Source organism: Trematomus bernacchii, unplaced genomic scaffold, assembly GCF_902827165.1.
Source record: "Trematomus bernacchii unplaced genomic scaffold, fTreBer1.1, whole genome shotgun sequence".
In the NCBI taxonomy this organism is placed as follows: Eukaryota; Metazoa; Chordata; class Actinopteri; order Perciformes; family Nototheniidae; genus Trematomus; species Trematomus bernacchii.
This window is the reverse complement of record NW_022988043.1, coordinates 17,345,298-17,360,951: the sequence shown is the minus strand read 5'-3', so window position 1 is coordinate 17,360,951 and position 15,654 is coordinate 17,345,298. Positions and strand designations below refer to the sequence as shown.

General features: G+C 41.0%; 1 protein-coding gene across 1 annotated transcript in view; it reads right to left on the bottom strand.

Annotated features, from left to right (window-relative positions):
- Window positions 1-15,654, bottom strand: part of LOC117472599 (A disintegrin and metalloproteinase with thrombospondin motifs 3-like) — a 102,465-nt gene that overhangs the window by 72,251 nt on the left and 14,560 nt on the right. The window lies entirely within an intron of this gene.

The following is a 15,654-nucleotide window of genomic DNA, read 5'->3' as shown; positions in this document are numbered from 1 at the left end:
GAAAGACATCGGGAGGAAGGATGGAGGTTATTATAAGAATGTATTGAATGAGAAAAATCTGATTGTGGTTATTTCAATGAGAATACTTTCCAAAATGTATAAAAATAGTCCTTAGGTTTGTAGTATGGGGTTCTGGAAAGTGAAGCCAATGCGGATGTGTTTTAAACTTGCATTCTATCTTTTAGCCGGGGATCAAATTGTATAGAAGTATATGAAACAAATATTTTACTTGAGTTATTACTTAATTAAAACATTTATATTAAGTATACAGTCTCAAATGTTAGGTTCAAGTTTTCTTCAGAACAGCATGATTCATTTTGTAAGTCATGTTCCCACAAATAAATGATAGAGCAGCGTATTCTTAAGAGCGTCAACATTTTGTGATTGACAGGCTGCTACCAGTATGCTTTCCTGGATGGTTGGGATTTGTGTTTTGTTTTTTACTTCAAACTAAATATTAGAACTTAAACCTTACCAAACTATTCAGTACATCAAAGATATTTGATTTGGGTTGGTAACATTTGTATTTTCTGGTTTAAACTTCCCGAGTCTGTGAAAAAACGCCAAACTTGCGGCTTTGTGCTGTTGGCCATAAACAATGACTGTGTTTACCTCTTTTAGGCAGCTCACACTGTATTTCTCAGATTTGATTTAAAAACTTGGATAAGAGAAGAATTTTACTATTTTACAATGTTCAGGAAAAGTTATTTACAACTTTAAAGGTCCCATGTCATGCTTTTCCGGTTATTACTCGTCCCCTTGTGTCATGTAGCTTTTTATGCATGTAAACGGTCTGCAGAGTCAAAAACCCTCAAAGTACACCCTGTAGCGAGTAAAACTCTAACACAGAAAAGACCTGTCTATGCTGCCCCAAAACGCCTCGTTGGAGATTTTTCTTTTTCCATTTTTTTCTTCCTGGGTATGGTCACGTGACCATACCCAAATGGACCCATTGGTCCAAATGGACCAATCCGTGGAGCTCCTCACACACACACTCTCTCAGCTGCGAAACTATGACGCGCTGGGGGGGGGGTGCTAGTGGAGCCTCGCAGCGGCAAAACTGTGGCGCGCTTACACTATAGGTTTGGGGGTGCGGGTGCGAGTGGAGTCTCGCAGATGGGGGTGCTGCAGCCCCCTTCCCGCGTCCATTTGCGATGCCTCGCTGTCTCGCAGACCCCACGCAGCAACCAGGAAATGAACCCAGCTCACACTGTCCGCTCCTCACAGCAGCGAGCCGCGCAACGTCCCGCCAACACGGCACCCAGACCCCACGCAGCATTCTCTTCTGTTTGTCATTACTCGTGTCATTTTCTGGTTGCTAACACACGCCATTGTAACACATAATCACTGATGTTCCACTGAAACGCTGGTGGACTCATCAGAACAGAGTGGGCGAGCTGACCAATCAGAGCACACTGGGCTCACAGGGAGGGGGGGGGGGCAGGAGCTCCCACAAGCCGTTTAGGACAGAGAGTGACTACACATACTATACAGAGATGCTGTATGAGAAACCAATGTGAGTTTGGAAAATTGCACAATGTAAATCTATTCTAGTAGACCTCAACAATGGAATTATGATCAGTAGAAATGGCCATGACATGGGACCTTTAATACAATTTAGCAACCCAGATATTTAACAAACCCATGTCCTTTATTCGGGGTGAAGGAAAATAAACTAGGTAGTTGAAATGGATTGTTGGATGTACAGTACAACACACAGGTTGTTATGTCCTAGGTAATTGTATTGGTCACTTATCAAAAATGTCAACACTTGAATTTAACTTGACTTCTTAAAATTCAACGAAGAAAGTTCTCTTTCCTTGACCTCAACAAAGTTGCCCTAAATAAATAAATAAATCTTTCAGCATGCAAGAGCAGATACTGGGAAAAATAATTATCCGTTTCAGGTAGTCTCCTTGTTTTGTTGACTGAAAAAGGAGCTGTTTTACGTTTCATACAATATGCATTATGTAGTGCAAATAAGATGTAAATTAAAATAACTCTTAGAAGACAAACAGAACCTTTCCTGATATCCAGTAATGCAGATAGCTTCTGTTTTATCTCTGGAGGTTCTGAGACTTCTGCTGTTGTCCAAATATTTTTCAGGCAAACATAGTTTTGTTGGGGTGACCTAAACTTTATAAAACAACTTGACAGCCGCTTCTATCTCCATAGGATAGGAAAATGACTTCCAAATAAATATTCTCTTACGACTGTTGATTCCGCCGTATAACTAAGACGATGATTTTAAAATATAAATGTCGTTGCTGGGTTTTTTAAACGTTATGTTTCGAAATACATTGAGCCCTACAGAACAACTTTCATTCACCTCTACTGGAGCAAATAAAAACTGACACCACTTGCAAGTCCAAATAGTACTCTGCCATCTAAAGTAAGACAGATGTGAGTGTATTTCTGTCCATGCATGTTACTGTGTGTGCAGACGTGTGTCTCATGATAGATGTCTTGATGAACTCTGCAGCAAAACAGGAAACAGATATCACAAACAAAGCAGGGGGGGGGGGGGGGGGGGCAGAGATTCAGCATGGAAGGAAGGAAGGAAACGTTTTACATTTGCCAGCTTCGTGATTATTAATTAAAACTGAAATTCACAATTTACTGTAGGTCTCAGACTATTTCCTGCTAGCTTTATGCATGCTGTGGCGTCAGTCGCCAAATTGCTATTGTGAGACAATATGGAGGCTTACAGGCAGTTACAAACGTACTGGAGCAGCAACATAATGAATACAGACACTATCCAAATACAAACCAGGAAAAGATAGTCAGTTGGGAGTATGGCTTTTTGCACAGCACTGGTGCAATACATTTGGCACAGTGCCACTAATAATGGCCTGTTTGAATTGATCTAAATCATCGATTTTTCTGGTTTGTTTGTAGAAATTTGGATTATTCAAGAGTGATTTTCTGCAAAAAATCAATAACATGGCCATTTTATTAATGTATTACACCTAAAATGATTTCCTATTGAAGAAAATGCCTATTAAGAGTCAATGACCTTAAATCAGTTCACCACCAGGCTAATCCATAATAACAGATTACATGTCACGGGATTACATAATCAGGATACAAAAAAGAGTAGCTGTATTCCCTTACAGTAACTGAAAAAAAAAATGTAATCAGATTACTGTTACATTTCTAAACAGCATTACAATGTTACAATACATGAAAATGAAGAACCTATATGTTCTTAAAGTAGTTTCACTGTTGGTGAATATACTACCCAAATATGCCTATTGAAAGGCATGTTTTTCATATTTTTTAAATTGCTGAGCTGAGGACATATTTTTGATTCTAAATATCTGAGGGACTCTTAGTTTCTTCTTTTTTTAAGTTTACATTGTTGTGTTGTCTTACCTAATACACCAAAGCATTGCTATTTATTTTCTCTCTGCATCTTTTGCTTTGCATTTGATATTAAGGTAATCCAAAGTAAATGAAAGTAATCAAGTTACATTATTTGTATATTATAATACTCAGATTTGGTTATAAATTACTCTTTTTTATAAAGGTAACCAGTAATTGTAACAAAAGTTTAAAAACTTGGGATGAAACTAAATAAATTGCAAACTATATTATATACTGTAGGAAAAGCAATCATCTATAAAATCAGTCAATTTTGTAAAAACTATGAAAGAGAAAGAACTTAAGCCCCGGCCACACGAGGACGATATCGGTCGTATCTGCTACAGTTCACTCGGTTCGGCCACACAAGGCCGACATGGAAACACAGAAAACAATAACGGGTCCCAAGGTGGGTAGATCTGCAAACTAAACGCTCTGGGGGGGCGAACGGCTCCGTGTTTACGCCTATATGATCATTTCCTGATAACGTTGAAGCAATAGCCCCGTCTCTCCCCACCTCTCCTGCTCAGAGATCAGCTGCTGGGCTGTCAGAAGAGGGGGGGAGGAAAAGAGAGGCTCCGTTTTTTATTATTATATTATTATATAGAGTCGTTATTCATTTGTTTTAAAGCTCAATACATAACAAAGAAGACCTTTGACCGGCACTTTTCTAATTTTGTCCGGAAGATTTAAACTTTAACGGACATGTTGACCGGCAAAAAAAAATCTAACTGAAACTCTGCCGCACGGTCCCCTCGTCCCTTGGAAGAGGCGGAGAGGTGGGTGTTTGTCATCTGCTGGTGGATTACCGGAGAGATCTACAGCAGGAGCAAACGCTTGCCTCGGGGAGGGAGAAAAAGAGCCAGAGCGTCCACAGCGGAGAATAAACAGAAGGGCAACCATGGCAACCATGCGCGGGAAGTCTTCTTCACTGCTTTTGTGGCAGGACTACAGCGCCACTTACAGGCCTGGCATATGTACTACAGCGTCTCCAGCGCTTTCGAGCGGTCTCGAGTGAACGGACACGTTTCTGGTGCCTGTTGCGTGTGGACGGAAGACTTTTTTGATAACGATTGCGGTCCGTTTGCGTTATCGTCCTCGTGTGGCCGGGGCTTTAGTGCCAGCACTTAGTGCTAGCACCCCATGGAACTAAGTACAGATCGCGTTCACACCAGAATAAGTTCCCTGAGGGAAGATTACGCAAATGAAGCCGCTGATGTCACTTCTTCTTCTTCTGCTTTGGGTTTACTGGCAGGCCGCAAACCACTTCACGGCGTATACTGCCACCCGAAGTTCCCGGCTGGAAGTCCCCGGAGTTGGGGACTGGCTTCAGTAGAAGCTGCTGGGACTCCCAGCAGCTTCTACTGAAGCCTTCCGAGTAAATCGCCAGAACGCCGACACCTCCTCATCACTCCACCGCTCCCATGTTTTTTGTTGTGTTGCCATAAGTAATTCTCTCTCCGTTGGTGCGTGGGGCTAATGCTAATGCCAATAATGCAAATGCCAGCAAATACAATGGCGGCTTCACAAAACTTTTCAGAGTTTTACGGGGCGTGGCTTGCAATTCGCCCAGCCAATCAAAATGTGTACTTTTTTCTCCCCAGGATAGTACCACCTCTCTAGCAGGCACTAAAAATGGGGGTAAAAGTTCTCGGAACTAAGTACTCTTTTTGGTGAGAACGCAACATTCCAGGCACTATCGGAACTAAACGGGAAAAGTACTCTGGTGTGAACGCGCCTATTGATCACTGTTCTGGGAGTCTGTAGTCTAAATTAAACTTCATAAAACCATTTACCCTCTAATCAACCCTCTGTGGGTTTACCAAAAACGAAATTAAAAACAGGATACAAAATGTTGGAAATTCAGATTTGTAAGAATAGAAGGAAGTAGTGGAAGACACCGAGAGAATGAGAATGAGGTTTATTAATAGTGTTGATGGTGATTTAAAAAAAGAAGTATGGGTGAGAGAATGATGGTATTCAGAGAAACAGAGTGGAGACACAGACTGAAGGAGGACAGATGTAAAAAAAAAAAGTCAAGCCACGACAAAACACAAGCCAACAAAATGTGTCAAATATAGGAGATGACATGTTTAAATGCATATTTTAGGGAAAATAATGAAGTAAAAATGGGTTTTTATTATCGGGCCATGTTTCCTTATCCGGTCCTCAGTGTTACCGCAAAGGGTCACAAAATAAATGTTGTTGTTGTTTACAAAAATGTGAATGTCCCAAAAAATGTACAACTACTGTAGTCTGAATCCAACATATTATTACAGAGATTAATTGGTTTGTTTAAAAAAAGGGTCCCTGCTCTGTCTGAAACAAATATAGTTGAGACAATGATGATAGCCAGATAAAAGAGTGACGCCAGATTAAAGGCTGACAGAAGTCCATCCTTTTGAAAAGCCATAAGGGTTGTAGAAAGACAGATGATATTGGAAGTTAAGAAAACTGTGCAATTTTGAGGCGTAAATACACTTTTTGCCACCTTTTCGCCTTAAAGCAGAGAAAATACAGAGGCTTTAAATTGGAAAACAAACACCTTGCATACCTGCAGCATGAAGAGAAAGCTTATCCCACACAAACCATTTATTGTCTATGCCCTTTTTTTTTAATCTATCCCTGGTTGTAATTAAATATAAATATACGTTTCTCCCTGTTCTTTTTTAATGTTTTGTCAGAAGTATAAGAGAACTATATGATCTCAGTTAGGAGAAAAGCACATTTAAAAATAGCCACAGGCTAGCCATAGGATACAGAGATTTGATGAGTTAGACACTATGATATACTGATAGTGAGCATGTAGCCAACATTATCAGATTTTGTAGCTACATGTTTAGCTAAGCGCTGATTTTCCCAAGGCTGAATATTAACAATGAACATTACAACTATCCCAGTACATATATAAAAATACATGTATTGTAAAATGTGTGGATGATAACTTTGTTATGTCGCCGTTATGTCATTTACATTTATAGAAATATAATAAGAGTATATCAGACATTGTTTTAACTCGGGGGGAGGGGGGGGAAAGCAACCCAGATGCAAATCAGAACATTTCAAAATAAAGCACTGCTCTATGGCTGCTGAAGTTGACCCCAAATTGACACATCATCTGAAAGGGAATGTATTTTGTGATAAATTAATACATTTCTCAAAATGAAGCTTCTCCAGTGGTTTACATATCAGCATATTATGGTAGTTGTTGGACATTTCCTACTTACATTATCTTAAGCCACAGTTGAATTATTTCGTTGTGATTATCTATTCAAAGTCTTTTCACTGACCTCAATCTTTTTAGGATAAGACATTTGATCATCTCATGCTAGGGGAGTTTTATATTCATCCAAGCAAGTGTAGAAAATAATAATGAGTAGACCCTCGAAGCCTTAACATTTGAAATGACTTGGGACTTTGAAACTCTACACAAAGGGCTGGGCAATATGTCTGTAGAACATAATTGCAAATTGAACTGTTTCTAGTGAAATTAAAGAAATTAAATCTAACTATACATTGACCATGTTTACTGTACATGCAAATACAGAGTAGTTAGGTTAGCCATATAATTAGATTTACGTGGGTTTAATTGGATTTTCTGAGAATTTTGATTTAATGTGTGCTTATTATCATCAATTTAGATGACGCAATTGTGTATCCGGATGTCTTGATGTATGATTTTATCACAATATGATTCCGTTGAAACATAAATTATCACAACAAATTGTTGCCGAGCCCAATCCATACTAGGTTGTTCATCATGCAGTTGTGCTTTCTAAAGGAATATCATTTTGTGAAGTTTTTGAAAGTATTTCTGACATAATAATAAGATTTGAGCCGGACAAAGACTAAAACATTTTTGTTTTTTTCAATAGGACGTCTCCATTGTGTGATAAGAAAGAAGCGAAAGTGGTAATTACCTGCATAATGTGTGTAAGTAGAGCTACTGCAGGTTTAGGAAATGTAGGTGCACTACCATGACAACGGATCTGCAGTAAAGCAAGGGGAAAAGCTGTTGTTTGTTATTCTGTTTGATGGATTAGATTTGCTATTTATGAACGGCAGAACTGGTATTTCCATCCCACCTTTACCATCAACCTTTCCATCAAACTCTTATTATCTGCTCACTGTCCATGGGGTGATGTTTGGTCAATTGTTTGTTTATTCCAGCCTGGGGAAATTGTTCAATTTCAAAACATGTCACACTCAAACAGAGAGGCTTAATGACAGCTTGCTTACAGGATGGCTCTGCACTTATAAACAGAGAAGATGTTTTTCCCCCAGACAGCATGGAATTAATTTAGCCCTTGTCGAGTGGAGTCCTACGAAAAGCCATGAAGACAATCATGTCTTTATGTCCTGAATAACCGAGGCTGCTCGGTGTGGGAATTGTCATATTTGATTGATTTTCAACAGAGGCAGCCGCTCTTGGCTTACGCCTCCCAATAAAGCCCAGCTTGTAGGTGACGAAACACGGTAGCTAAAGTATATATCATTAAATCCCCCTTCATCAAACTGCAAAACAAATGGTTGGAAAATAGGCATTAAAACAAATCAATTCAGCAATCTATTCTTTTATCCACTATATTTATATATTTGTAGTATTTTTTTACGTGAATACAAAAATATGTATTGTTAATACAGGTCGAGCCCTCATAAATGGGGCGAAGCCTGCAAACTAGTTCAGGCAGTGATCTCGAGCACCAATGATACATTAACACGTGACGCCCTTGTCTCTCTTACAACCAACCAAACACATTCTGCTAAACTTGCTGCTCTATTTAAGCTGCCAGATCTGCCTGCCTTTACCTCGCTAATGCTACTGCTGCCCCCCCCGCCCCAGCACCACCCCAGCATCCACCTGTAAGCTCGGGGGGATATATATCTAATCATCACTCAATATTCTATGTAAATCTATGGAGTCATGAGGCACGAGCCGAGATGCCAAACTCAAACTATATGCTGCTTCTAATAAACATATCAAAGAAACCGGTGAGCTGGATGACTGAATTATTATTAACATTAGTTTGGGCAATTTAACCCGTCTCCATTGCAGGTTCTCATTATCAAATGATACATCTGGATCATGCTTCTGGCTTTTTTTGGCAGGACCTGGATCCTCCTTTTTTATTGATATTCACATTATCACATTATATGTAAGTGTATTTCAAGTGTACTATGTATTAATTTATTGAGCTGTACTTAAATCAGGTTTTAAAATGGTTTGACTGATAGAGATCATGCAATGTTATTATTTGTTTATTGATTGTTATGAACCTGCCTGAGGACCACAGATGGAAATTAGCTATTAGCTATAATCTGGCATATTGCATCTCTTCTCTTTGCGGAGATGAATGTTTTTGTATGCATGGTCCTTCTATAAATAAATACAAAAAATACAAACATCATTTTGTCTGTGTTCCAATTTTATTAAGATGTTTGTTCAGTAACAAACTGTAACATATAAAGTCTGTTTGTCCTTGGAGAAGCATCGTTCCTCTGATTGAATTCATTCCGCGTTAACTGTGGGGTTTTCTTTGGGGATAACTCTGCAATGGTCTAACAACAGCTGGTTTTGTGTTCTTCAAAGACTGTAACGCCCCCAATATCACACATGTATAATTTGTGATATTGGGCTATATAAATGAAATCTGAAGGCTCTTTGAATATTCTACATAGGTTAGCATCTTTGCCGATTGGATGTGCATTGCACATTTCATCTGAATGCAAGGAGAAGCCCCATAAGGCACGACAGGTGAAAACAGGTGATGTTCTCTATATACAATTCAGAATTGTGAGGCACTAGACACACAGATTGCAGGCATCAACAAACAACACACTGTGATGTGAGTGCCGGCAACAATCAATCGTTGAGAGGCTTTAATCCCGTAGGTAAAATGTTTTAATGCAGCTTTGAACTCAGTTCAATTACAGAGCTATCCTGCAGGGAACAGCACAATATATCATATTGTCTGCTGGCTTCCTTAGCGTGCAGGAGTCACCTGCTGATCTTTCCATCTATTACTATTGCTCCAGTTGTCAATGTGAAATTGATGGATTGGTTGCTGCACGTAAAAAAATGAGCACACACTGACCTTTTTCTATCTGTGCCACTCCTAGTGGGGAGAGAAAATAATGATTATGATGATATTTTTCTTAACAAAGGCGTTGGTGAAGTGAGAATGAACAAAGATAAAAGGTTTGGTCCATGGTATATGGAAAGTACTATACACTATGCAGGCATACATTGATTATGTATTACGCAGGCAGCTTCACCGTGTGTCTCTGAAGCGGTGACAGCTACTATGCACTTTTTATGCTCTGATATCACGTCCACTCTGGGTCCAAGAAAGGGTTTTTTGAGAGTGCTTTACAAAGGACACTGTAATCTTTATATCACATTAGGTCATCATCATAAAGGGTAGGTCTGGGTGGTATTGATAAACACTTTTATGACACACTCCAGTTTAAAAAGAAAAAGGAAATGTATCCTTAGCATAATTTATACTGTTTATTCTGGCAACAGTCCATAAACCCAATTTCCCAGAGGATAAATGAAGTATTCTGATGCTGGTTTTTACAGTCTGTGTTTTGTTCATCCAGTGGAGCTTGAAATGATCAATGGTGCTTTCATATCATCCCGGCTGGATTAGTGTAACTCCATTTTCACGTGTCTCAGCAAGTCATCTCTGAAACGTCTACAAATGGTCCAGATTGCTGCTGCAAGGCTGTTAACCATGCAGGTCCATCAGGATGACTCACATTACACCCATTCTAAGATCATTACATGGCTCCCCACCCGTTTTAGAACTCACTTTGACATTCTTGTTATTACCTATAAAGCCCTGCATGGAAACGCACCATAGTACATACAGTGTGTGACCTTCGCCAGTAGGTCACTTAGGTCTTCAGACCAGGGCCTACTGGCTGTCCCATATTATCGTTTGAAAACTAAAGGTGACGTGCCTTTCAAGTAGTGGCTCCAATACTTTGGGACTCTCTTCCTGTAGACATTCGGTCTGCTGTCGCTGTAGAAGCATTAAAAAAAACTACTGAAGACCAATCTTTTTAATTGTTCCTTTGTATCTCCTTGAGAAGTGTGTGATGTGTTATGTTCTTCTGTTTGTTCCTTTTGGGACTCTTCGTTGTCTGTGTTTTATTTTCATGTTGACCTTAAATTCTGGCACATGTTTTTATTGTATTAATGTTTCTGTGGTCTTATTTTGAACTTTGTTTTCCTTGTGAAGCACTTTGTGAATTTTATTTCTGTGAAAGGTGCTATACTAAATCAAAACATATTTTTTATGTAATTGTGCTGCTTACTAATTCCCAACATTGCCCCACAATCAGTGCTATCAAAGGTCAAATGAGAAGGACCATGCCCATGAAAATGCTTGCCTCCAGGCCCCTAGGTGGCATACGGTATCCATGTGTGCAAAGGCAAAACGTTTTTAAACACAAAAACTGCAGCTTTAGACCCCATTTACACGGGAACGTTTGCGTTTACGCACCGTATGCGTTTTCAAAAAAGTATTCCGTTCACATGCATTCGATTGATTTAACGTGTCCATTCACACGAGACCGCTGGAAAAGCTGTAGTACATATGCCGGGCCTGGAACTGGCGCTGTACTTCCACGCAAGACTGCTCGAAAGCGCTGGACACGCTGTAGTACATATGCCGGGCCTGTAACTGGCGCTGTACTTCCGCCACAAAATACACCAAAAGCAGCGAGTATAAGATCCCCCGCATGTGTAAGGCACAAACAAACAAACAAACAAGGTAGAAGATGGCTGATATTCACGCAAGAAAGGAGGTATTTTCGTGGACTGACGATGAGGTAGGACTTCTGCTACATGTCACACTAGACTACAAAACTACCAAAATACAGGAGAATGTTGACTGGGAGTCCTGCAAGCCAAAATATAGCGAGATAGGGGACTTATTTCAGGCGCAGTATCCGAGGACCCCGACAGAGAAGGATTTCCCTCACGACAAGAACTCCATTACACAGGGCCAGCTTACCGCGAAGCTAAAGCAAATTCGTAGTACAGGCAAGCGGTGGACCTTGGGCGTCGGAGTGGCCAAGGACGTGTTATGTACATGTTCTTCGAGCTGTGTGAAGAGATCTGGGGTGGCTCGCCTGCTACGCGCCCCCATAGCTCCGGCATCGAGACGAGGGACTTGCTCGACTTGGAAGAGTCGTCGCCCGGACCAAGTTCTTCCCTGAGTTTGGAGCGTTCCAACGATTCGCCAGAGTCGAGTGAATCCAACGGAAGTCTGCCAACTGCTGCGGTTGTAATGGTACACAGCAGCGTTAAAAAAATCTTGGAGGTGGGCGTATCTGAAGCTTGGGGATTTTTTGCGAGCAACGCGACCAACAACCAATCACATGAATCTCCCGCCCCCGACATACAAAGCAAAAAAGCCCGAAGTAAACTGGATATAAACTCCCCAAACAGGCGAAAACCTACCACTGTCTCTGCCACCTCCCTCCATGCCTGGCTGCTCCGGTTTGTATCCCGGTAGGTAAATAGGGACTGGTCATAAAGCACCGGGTGATTCCCTACCGCTATAATTAATTTCTCCTCCATTTCTTGGAATATGAGGAAATGACCTGCGGTATGTCTCTCCCGCGGTTTGATTGGCTAGCGCTTGTACTGTCAGATTTGCATAAACGGGATTTGATTGGCTGATGCTTCCACCTCAGCTTCAAAAGTTGAACATTGCTCAACTTTTGAAGCCTGAGATGCCTGGAAATCTCCGCTTTGCTTCCCACAATGCAGTTCGGCGAAAAGTGAGGCAGAGTGACGTCACCCCATTCAAAGTGAATGGGCAGAAGCGTTGAAAGATTTTTTTAACGCTGCTGTGTGGACGGGCCGTAAGGTATCGCAGGGATCTGCTCCAGGTATGTTCATGATTTCAAGCTTAACGGACTTGCTATATACTATGATGCAGTACCTTCCACAGAAAAACTGAACCTGTTTAAGCTTTGTAAAATTAGAAAGTATTGAGAGCTGTTGTATTTGTAAAATGTATTGAGAGCTATTTCACAACATGCCTTTGGTCTTATGTTATCTGGTGGCTATGGTCCTATTGTGTAATAATAAAAACATTCTCTGGTTTATTCTAGGCGCAGCTGAACGGCCACAGAAGTGACCGCATGAAGAGACACCTTCCAGCTGACCATGCAGTGCAGGAAGACCTCAAAATAAAAAAGAGGATGTTGGACCTAATGGAGCAAACATCCAGCCACAACGCAGCCAGCATGGATCGGATGAATACCACCATGGACAACATTAACAGCACTATTCAGGGTGGCCTTTCCCTGATCAGGGAATTAATGCATGCACCCCCCCACAGTAGCAGCGGTGGATATATACACTTCCAGGACCCCCCATTCATGCCTAGAAGGCCACACCCGGCTACACTGGCCTACACAGAGCAAACCCCTCTACACAGAGCAAACCCCTCTACACAGAGCAAACCCCTCTACACAGAGCAAACCCCTCTACACAGAGCAAACCCCTCTACACCCGTCTACACAGAGCAAACCCCTCTACACAGAGCAAACCCCTCTACACAGAGCAAACCCCTCTACACAGAGCAAACCCCTCTTGACCACACACGCAAACGATGACCCCTGACACCCCACAGCAAACTTCTTCTTTTTCATTCAGGCAGTCACTGTTTCAGGAGGACTGATAAAGCAGTGGGCTTCAGTTTTTTGTTTTTTTGCACTTTATGTTCAAAGGAAGTCTGGAAACATTTTTATTTTTAACTCCACACTTTGAACATTGGAGAATCACATTTTGTATGATTATTTTGTAGCTAGCAAAGGTGTTTTATTTCTTTTTACTGTGTACACCTTGTAGCTCTTACAACAAATAATGTTCTTAATAAAAACCTTGCAAAAAAATAACAGTCTTGTCTTTCATGTAAGGGTCAATGTACTCCGCAAGCACTCTCCTCACTCTCTTTCCTTCTCCCTCATTACAGTCAGTGAGATATCTATTGCACTGTGTGGGAGGCTGTAAGTCCTTTTCACCTTGTAAACATAATTTAGACTAAATAGACCACACCAAGTAACCCCCCTAGTGTCAAATATGTGAACTGTGACATATATGTCACATTGGGCTTTAATGGTAAAACAACTTATATATAACTTTATTAATGAGGATGATTTTTTGGTTTAAATTAGTTTGAACATTCTTTGAATTGAAGAATAAAGAATATATTAAATAAATATTATTGAATCAGCTAAATTAACTGAGCAGATCATAATCATATTTCTGATTGTGCATATATGTCACTCCGGGTTTACTGTGAAAGTTTAGGGTTAAAGTCCCGATGTGACACCAGTGTCACAGCAATGTTTGTCTCATTTGTTTCATATCAATTTGATCAAGAAATGTTACCACAACAGGTTAAATGTAATAAAGGACATGTTATGTAAGCATTGGCTTGAATTTTACCTTTAGCAACAAAAAAACAAGCTTCAAATGTAGCTAGTTCGGTCACATGTGTTAGCCTGGCACATGGACATGTTGTTATGGGAACACAAAATCACATGACCTGGACCATGACCCACCAGACTGTTCAGGGTGTGTCACTTAGGGACTTCTTGAGATACAATAAAGGCTAAAGCTGTAAAAGGAACTTTCCAGAACATTTAAAATTCATGTGACACCCGTGTCACGTTGGGTCCTTATGGGAAAGTATAAATATATATATATATATGATACTGCGTTTGCACATTTGTTGCACTTTATGTTCAAAGAAAGTCTGGAAGTGGTTGCAGCCAATTTTATTTTTAATTTCACACTTTGAACATTGGAGAATCACATATTTATTTGCTTAGTGTTACATATGTTACATGCATTAAAAAGTACTACAAAAAAGGTATGATATAATACAAAATATCCTGTAACAGTCCTTAGGATTTAGCAGCCAGGTATATGTATATTGTACAGCGGGGCTGCAGCAGCCTGTCGCTGAAGGAGCTGCACAGTGAGGACAGGGAATGTAACAAATAATGTTTATCAGATCTTAATAAAAACCTTCTAAAAAAATAACAGTCTGTCTTTCATGTAGTCCTAAGGGTCAATGTACGCCATAAGCACTCTCCTCTCTCTCTTGAATTGTTCCCAACACAGAGTTATCATCCACAGCCTCCTTACTGGCCTCACAACAATTGTGGAGGACAAAGCAGGAGTAAATTACATGGGGCAGGTCATCCATGTTTATGTCCATAGGCCTTCTAAGTGCAGCAAATCTGGCCTTGACGCGACCACAAGCACACTCAATGACAATCACATCTACACAAAGATAGCCCAAAGTACTGTTCCTGAACTGTGGAGCCACCGGATGCATATTCCTTCATCAGGTACAGCAGCAGCGGGTAGGCAGGATCACCAAGAAGATAAATTGGTATGGCCTCCTCTTCGTCCACAATCTGTTTTCTCAGAGCAGGGATCTTTCCAGTTTTCAAGTACATGTTTAGCTTTGAATTAGCAAAGACCTGTGCATCATGCACACTCCCAGGCCACTTTACCACGACATCCATGAATCGGTACTTGTAATCACAGACAGCCTGTACATTAAGGGAATATTTGCCTTTCCTGTTGATGTAGTTAGTGGAGTCGGTAGATGGCTGCTTGATTTCGATGTGGGTTCCGTCCACTGCTCCTAAACATTGTGGCATGCGATGTGCACGATGGAACCCCTCAACCAGATCCGCGGTCTCGGGCTCAGTAAAAGGCAGCTTGATGTATTTTGGACCCAGGTGGATGGAGATCGCTCTGCATGTCTCGCTAATAATGAGGGACAAAGCCGGGCGGGAAACTCTGAAGGCGTTAGCAGTCTTCCGTAGCCTTCCCTCGTCGCTCAGGTAATAAAGTACTAACGCAACCCTTCTCAGTGGATCAATTGGTGCCCTCATGTTCGTTGTTTTCTTTTCTTTTCGACAGAGGCTTTGGATATGCGGAAGTTCTCCCTCCATTCATCATCCACGACAACGCCATTGACAAAATTGTCCCATCAACTGCTAGTTCTGCCCGGTCTTACCCAAAACTTTCTCCTGGTCGCCCTTCTGGTTGTTCTCCGCGGTGGATTTAGCAACATGTAGTTTATGTTGTTCTCCATGTCCACTTGTTGCTTGTGGTTTTCGTAGAAGCACCGTAGTTGTTGCACTAACATCTGTATCATGGTCAGTAGCGTCTGGAGCACAGCAGCAACCCTGTGATCCGCCATTGTTGTTGTTGTTGGCGAAACGCGGGGGTGAGCAGGAGAG